Here is an 8,672-nt window from a genome sequence, read left to right as displayed (position 1 = left end):
TAATGTTGTAGCGCGCACTTGAAAATTAATAAATTGAGTTTTACATAGAACCGAAATTAACCGTTTAATGTTACTTGTACATATATAGATAATTAAATAAGTACATACATACTTATGTTCATGCTTATATACAAACATATGTAGATTTGGATATTATATTTTCTAATATTTCATACGCAATAAATATGTATATAAGACACGAACATTTACCATGATCGTCTGTGATCAAGAAAGAATGAATAAATGAAAGATTATGCGTTATTCAGTATTACTTGAATCATGAATGAAAATTTATTATTCATTCGAAATTACTTGATGATGAATAAAAATTTATTCGTTATTTGAATAATTATTATTAGAATGATGAATAAAAATTTATTCATCATTCGCAAGAATGAAGAATAAAGATTTATACGTTATTTGAAATTATTTGAAAGATGAATAAAATCTTATTTTTTTATTCAATTATTCATTTTCCTGATTACGCACATCCCTGTAATATATAAGCCCAAATCATTTTATGATTTCGTAAACTCCAATCGAAATGTACTTTTGATTCCTTCCGCCATGAATTATCAAAATACCCTCTCTAGCGATAATCAAACAATTTCTAACATGTTCGCTCAGTTTTTTAAATCCAATTATTCCATTAACTTCCAAGCATACTTTGACTATCCTTTTAAACTAAGTCCTCAACTCAATACATACCCCAATAATATCTCCCAATGATGTATTAGTTTACCTGAAGTCCTTAAAGCAGTCTTTTAGTTATGGTCCTGACCAGATCCCCACTTGTTTTCTTGTAAATTGTACTGATTACACCGTGCGACAGTCAATTTTACACACGAAAAAATCAATATATTCACAAAACTGGGGGCCAAATATAGTAAACCTGCGTTTTTAATTTTTCTCACTGACGTGTATATAATTGAATAAAAAAAATTATTCAAAAGATTCGGTGCACTGTAGAATAACAATATGGGTATCAATTAAAAGGAAAAATTCTATAGAATAGAAAAATATTTACTTTTTGGGTGCACCAGGACGAATAAGTATTGAAAATGTCCTTTTGAAACTTTATCCTTGAATATCCTTGGAAATTTCCAATATTTATTTTTGAAAAAATATATGTCTAGGACTAATATGTTAACTACCACATCCTCAAATTTCGTCCTTCTAACTTAATTAGTTTTAGATAAAAAAAAATTTAAACTTCAATATACACATACACTACACTAGGGATGCACAGCAGAGGTGCACGCAGTCGACGTCGCGGGCAAACTGCGAGCACGCGAGCGTGCTAGGCGAGGTGAAGTGAGCGGTACGGAGATGGCATCGTATACATATTAACCACTACACACTTATTTTCAAGTAAAAATGCGTGTATGTATGTGTACTTTTGCGACAACTTAGCCAGTGTGGCATCAGGCCACCAGAAAAAGCCAATTTTTCCAAAACAAAAGCGCCAAGTTTTTATTATCATGTTTAATAAATTTTTTGATTCAGTAAAAAGTGTATATAACTACATATCCATTTCCTCACGTTTTTATTAATAAATTAATTTCAATACATTTATAACAACGCAAAACATTTTTAATTTACCTATTCCTCACATTTTATTCAGTAAATGAATTCCATCTTAATGTAGAATATTAGTGTATAGTGTATACATACATACTACATATGTACCTATGCATTCGGTGTGCTTAAATTAAAAAAGCATCACTAAATACCGCACCAAGCATTGAATTCCAATTATTTTGGCTTTTTGGTTTCCCAAAAGCACTAAATTTAGTGCAAAATGCACGACCTCGGGCAACAGTGAGCTGAGCACATCAATGCTCAAACAGTGATGCCAGACCAAGTATTGAGTAAATGCGCTATGTATATTTTTCTTTTAAAGCAAAAGTTCTAATTGGCGGAGGTATTGATTTTTGGTTCTTACATAGAACACTGATAAGATTCACAAACTTATCTTAGGACTTAATTAAAATAATCAACATTATTTGTAGACGAATATATTTGTGTTCGTATGAAATAGTAGCTTATGTCGGCAGGCTGGCTTTAGTAAAATGTACCATTTCCTATATTCTTTAAACCACAAGGAATTTTTTTATGAAACTTTATACGAATAGTGACTTGCTAGCATCGCCATTAACATTACCGTCTTTTACGTTTATTTTCCAAGAGTTCTTCAACGACTCGGCGCCAGTGAGTCTTTCGCAATCGTATGCTGCGAATGGTTCATTATACTAAAGCCAGTCTTCCGACATAAGCTACTATTCTATACGAACACGGATATGTATACTTCCTAATAGGCTTGTAAAATGCCCAATACCCAAATCCCTCGCATGAGTTATTATCGGTAAAAAATTAGGTACGCTCAAATCTGGCATCGCTGCAGCTAGTACAGCGCCAGTGAAACAGTGTTGATATTTTAACTACAATTGTACTTTTTTCAGTACAATTAATTTTAAAATGTACAAAAGTACAATTTGCCGATTTAAAGTACAATTTCAACATCAAAAATACTTTTTGTACCAAACGCTCAAATCTCTTCTAGCACTTTGATTCTTAATCCGTTTACATTTAAGTAAATGGATATACCTATATTTCATATTTGCTACAAAACGAAATTATGAATTATTATTTTGAATGTAAACGTGATTGTGAACAGTAATATTAGTGATGTGCGTTATGGTGATTGCGATTTCTTATCACCGGCGGGTGACATATCCCTCATCGCTATTTATTTTGAAAAAATCTTTGGAAATGCAATTTACCTAATGGCGATCCTGCAGAAATAGAAGTAATTGAGCAATTCGGGGGTTTAAAGTAAAAAAATGTATGTAAATTCCATGCGTTGAAATTATAAATTTCCCTTGAGGATTTCCATTTTATCGATAGTGATCTCATTTTATGTCCATTAATATGAACTGACCTATATAGTGTATTAATGTTTTATCATCATTGTCTTCATCTTTGACAAAATTACACGGTCACCCGGTATTTATTTTATTTTTTTTTTAAATTTTAATTATTTTTTTGATAAAATTGTAGCTCATTATCAAACAAAAACCTTGCAAATAAATCGAAACTTGAAAGAATGAAAAAAATCAACAAAGTTTCATCAAATTTTCATAGTTTTTGTTCAGAATTTGTAGACATGTTTTGGGTTAACAATTTTGTAGCCCATTCATTCTAGTATAATAAGGTGCAAGTTTGAAGTGTCTAGAAAATACCATTGATTTTTTGAATTTTTCTGTTTGCGGTGTTGCGCACTTTCTTTCATATAACGAACGTTCGCATTTTATGTTATATGGACGAATGCGCGTGTAGCGTTGTTGTTTTTTATTCCAATATTTTAAATTAAGCTTTATTTTATAGTTTTTCTTAGACAATGATAAATGATGTACACAAATTTCAGTATGGAAAAAAGTGCAACATTCAACGAAAAAAGTTCTCAAAAATCTACGCGAATTGAAATAGTACATCGATCATTTAAACATCTCGGACTCGCCCACCACTAAAAATGATTATTTAAATCTAAAGCATATATTAAATGATATTTAATATTTGCTTTAGAGATGAAATTTCGACAAATTTGTTTAAACAAAAATGTTAAGCGCATATGCAGAATGTGGAAGCGAGATTCTTATGCTTGCGTTATCTATGTTTATATCATTTATCAGTTTAAGCACATACGATCAAATGTAAAAAAAATTTTTTTAATTGCGGATCCGAAAGAAATATTTATTAGTTGCATTGAGTTACGCAAAAATAGTGCCGAAAATCAATCGATTGTGCTGAAGGTGCCGGGTGCTTCCGAAAGGGCCGATAATGGCACAATGCACACTCATTTTCCATCACTGTCACACATACAATCTCACTGTTGACTTCGTTTTCCCCTTCCGATAACTTTTTGCTTCCACGCTTGCCCAGCACCGCTGTACAAAGCTTTGCACGCGCAGTCGCCCGCGACACATATGTGCTGATTTGGGCATCCCTACACTACACTATACACACATGAAGATACTGGAATCATTGCCAAAGGTCCTATTTCGAACTTCGAAGGCGCATATCTCGATTTCGGAGGCTAACTTCGAAAAACGGAGAAATTACCTTTTTCCTATGACTCAATCTCTTAAAAAAATTGGTTTGGTCCAATACCCAGCAGAATTGTGTACAGTGTAATGATTCCAGTATCCTCATTTATGTATATTGTAACTATCAATATCTTATAAAGAGAAGTGTAAACTTTTTTTTATCTAAAGATAATAAAGTTAGAAGAACGAAATTCGAGGATGTGATAGTTTACATATTGGTCCTTGACACATATTTTTATCAAAAATAAATATTGCAAATATCCAAGGATATTCAAGGATAAAGTTTTAAAAGGACATTTTCAACACTTATTCGTCCTGGTGCACTATTAAATTTTTTTTCAATTCTACAGAGTTTTTCCTTTTCATTGATACCCACATTGTTACTATTCAATGCACCAAATCTTTTAAATCATTTTTTTTTTCAATCATATCCTAGAAATTTCAAAGTCCTTAAAAAAAGTCCTGACGTCAGAGAGAAAAATTAGAAACGCAGTTATACTATGTTTGGCTCCTTGTTTTGTGAGTATATTGATTTTTTCGTGTGTTTTAAACATTTTTTGGTTTTTGTCGCACGGCGTTATCTCTATGAGCCGTTAACAAACATATTTAATTTGTCTCTTAAAGAAGGCATCTTTCCAATTGTATGGAAGGAATCGTTCATAACCCCGCTACATAAAAGCGGTAGCAGGTCCTCGGTGGAGAACTATCGGAGCATAGCTAAGCTCTCTGCAATTCCTAAATTATTTGAAGCAATTATTATCTATATGTGGATGTTATATATACGGACTTCAGTAAAGCATTTGACAAAGTATGTCACTCGTTACTCATCTATAAACTTGACCTTCTTGGTGTTCAACCTAATTTTCTGCCTTGGATCTTTTCATACCTCTATGATAGATCACAAAGGGTATTGTTTAAAAATACTATTTCTGATGTCATTGATGTTACTTCAGGAGTCCCAAAGGTTAGCCACCTAGGCCCGATTCTGTTGCTTGCTTTTTATAAACTATATTTCTACAGATATAAAATTTTCAAAAATTTTAATGTACGCAGATGATGTGAAACTTTATAAATCGTTCGTATCAATTGAAGAAAAGCCTTTGCTACAAGCAGACTTAAACACCGTGGCTAACTGGTGCAATGTAAATCGTATGCCTCTAAATCTGGAAAAATGGAAAGTAATGTGCTTCTCGCGAAGAGCTGTTCAGCCACTTTCTTATACAATAGATAACCATAACTTGGAACAGGAATACAATTTTGGGGGAAACTTTCCATTATGGCCGTTCGTTAAAGGTGCGTTGGGCGAAGGGGGAGTGGGGTGGCACCTCTAATCGACCTTTTTGGAGAGGGCATGAATCGCCATTGACAAAAATGCAACCCCCGACCAGCTAGGCCCCCTATGGTTCCCTACGGACCCCTCAGAAAAATGGCCAAAAATCGCAATTTTTACTTGCGTCCACAGTATTTTTGCGTAGAATTCCTTTCTGCGTAGGCGCCCTTCGGCCGCGCTTAGGGATTATAACTACGGTGACCATATTAACTAACTTAAAATAAAGGACATTTTTTTCAAAATGATTTGGGAATACGTACATACAACTTGTATGATAAAAGTACTTTACCCATATCGTAATTTAAATCAAATATTTACCAGTTAATTATATTATTTAATTGTACAAGTTCCCCTGCTGTAGCGAAAAATGAAGCCAAATCCTTTTCAAGGACTTCGTCACCCTTTGCTACCAAAATGCGTTTACCATAATTCTTACTGCACGACGAAGCCAGCACACAGTGGTTCAAAATTGGAATTTGATGTTCATAATTCACCGGAGCCTTCATTTTAAACCAATTTTTACTAAAAACCAAAAAAATAGTTGTTTTTGTTAACATTTTTTTATAACATTTAAAAGTTTTTTTTTTGTAATTTTTTTAGTTTTATGAGAACCATACAACTGTTTTCAACTAGTTTTTGTTATGTGACATTTATTAACTGGAACAGGAGAATACATTTTCTTCAAAATTGCTACTTTTTTGCATTTTGCACAAAAAAAATTAATATAATCAAATAAAAATTCACACATCAGGCTCAACTGGTCTCTAGCAAATATTGTAATCTTTCATAAAAAAAAAATAAAAATTAATCAAATTAAGGGAAAAATGAAGTCTCCAGTGAATTACGAACACTAGATGCCAGTTTTGAACCACGGTGCAGCAGGGGGTTTATTGTTTTCTTTCAATTGAACTGGAAACTCAGCGTGCAACACGATCCTCCTTTATATATTGTACAAAGATTACTGATTATATATAAACCCTTAGGTGGAGGCGAAACAAACTGGCGAAGGTTTTCATTATATTTTGTAAGGGACATTTTTATTTTTCATATTCTGTGTTTAAAAATTTACCTATGTATGTAGAGCTGATTTAGAGGACAGTTTAAGAAATAAAGGACAAAAGGCGTTCTTTATTTTGAAAAAAATTATTAAGGACAGGGGGTTAAAATAAAGGACTGTCCTTTAAAATAAAGGACGGATGGTCACCGTAATTATAACCCTTACTACGTAGAATTCTTCTTTCTGTGTGACCTAACTCAGGCTACCGCCCCAGTGATGTAACCTTGGGAAAGGATGAGGTAACTAGAATTCCCTTTCTGTGTGGTAAACCTGGGGCTGCCGCCCCAGTGATGTCTATTTTGGTTACTGGGTGTTTTATAAAATGTATTGTATATAAAAATGTATTGTGCAAATGAATATGTAACATTTTTCAAGCGAATAAACGCAAATGAAAATTTTAATTTTTTGCAATTTTTCTAAGGGGTCCCTAGGGAACCATAGGGGACCTAGGTGGTCGGGGGTTGCATTTTTGTCAACGGCGGTTCATTCTCTCTCCAAAAAGGTAGAGGTGCCACGCCCACTTACCTTTCGCCCACCGCCCCTTTAATGAACGGCCATAAAGGAAAGCCAACGCCAATTTTGTGGACCTTGGTATCACAGTGGATCCTAAAGTTAATTTTAATCTTGCTACTTTATGAAATTTCCGTTGGGATTCTCAATATAACCTTCCGCCTTATAGGAGCCGATTAAAACTTATTAATCTTCCTACGCTTGTGAGTCGCAGGGAAATTCTTGGTACAATTTTTATGGTTAAATTACTGACAGGCTCAATTTCAAGTCCGCTTCTTCTGGGTGAAGTTAGCCTTAAGTAATGTTCCCTCTCGTGTATCAAGACACTTTTGTCCGCTATTTTTGAAAACTTGTAAAACTAATTTCGAATTACACGAGTTGCTTATGCCAGGATTTTAACGCTCATTCCAGCACGTTATATCAGATCTGCTTTTCAACATTAACAGTCGGTTTCACCAAATTTGTTCATTGCAAATTAACTCGGATTTAATTTTAATTTTTATTTAACTTTGCACTTAAGTTTCCTGCGTTTCACCATTATTCAGATTTGGCAACCCAAAACTCTAAAAGCAGGGATGTTAGTAGAAATAACAGCTGATTTATGTAAACAAATAAATTGTGGTGTTATATTAGAAAAGTTCAAAATGGAAAGTGCAGCTCGAACCAAAAATTTTTCAACAGATGATATCAGTACTTTGCTAAGCCTAGTGCGGAAAAATGCAAATATTTTGGAGTGTAAAGCTACGGGGAGAGTGCGTCTCGATCAAAAAGAAAAGGCATGGGAAAATGTAGCGGAGAGTTTCAACTCGATGTGCTCCGGAGCACCACGGTCAGCAAAAAATCTGCGAACAAAGTATTTGAACTTGAAAGCAGACATGAAAAAACGATCTGCAGACCAGAAAAAGTATGCATATGGGACGGGCGGAGGTCCATCCAGAGAGCCAGCTGCTTCCAGTATTGACATATTACTGAGTGAGATATTGCCGGAGAAACAAGTGCAGGGAATGGAGTCCAAATACGACAACGACTTCCTACCATTCGATAAACATTCTGCAGATTTGGATCATTCAGGTATGTACACAGTTGCAAATTACCAAATGATAATTATGACTAACATGTACATTTATGTATGTTTGGCCTTTTAACAGTTGGAACTGATCCTCAGCAGCGAAATGTTCAAAGCGAGGAAGTGGTGCAAAGCCAAACGATGAAAGAAGAAGGTGGTACAATGAAGTTTGTTTATTGAAGTAGCAAGACATCAATTAATAAATATCACAAACTATTCACAGATTGTGTAATCGATGATATGGGCTTGCGTGAACAATCAACAAGCAAAAGGCTTCGTGCTTCAACCCCAAATCATACAACTGAAAAAGATGGTAACAGCAAATGTTTTATAATTTTAAAATTCTAATTACATAGCTTGTTTGTTTGCAGATTATGAGCCTTGGGAGCACTACACACCAATGCAGTTGAAAACGCCTAAAAACAAGAAGCTTTGCACTGAAAGTGTAAACAGAAAACACACAAGTTGGGCAAAGCTAGCAGAAATAAAGTCCAAATGGACGGAAATAAAACTGAAAGAAGAAGTGGAATTTGCGAAAATCGAGCACACTTTACGTATTACGCAAATGAAAGAAGTACACGAACTACAAAAACAATTTGCATC

General features: G+C 34.0%; 1 protein-coding gene across 1 annotated transcript in view; it reads left to right on the top strand.

Moving 5' to 3' along the window:
* Positions 1–8,672, top strand: part of LOC118734214 (DEAD-box helicase Dbp80) — a 410,640-nt gene that overhangs the window by 32,711 nt on the left and 369,257 nt on the right. The gene's annotated exons all lie outside the window — the stretch shown is intronic.

Source organism: Rhagoletis pomonella, unplaced genomic scaffold (assembly GCF_013731165.1).
Source record: "Rhagoletis pomonella isolate Grant_MI unplaced genomic scaffold, Rhpom_1.0 Rhpom_scaffold_00002, whole genome shotgun sequence".
Classification (NCBI taxonomy): domain Eukaryota; kingdom Metazoa; phylum Arthropoda; class Insecta; order Diptera; family Tephritidae; genus Rhagoletis; species Rhagoletis pomonella.
Note: the sequence above shows the minus strand (reverse complement) of the source record. Positions and strands in the feature narration are given on the sequence as shown.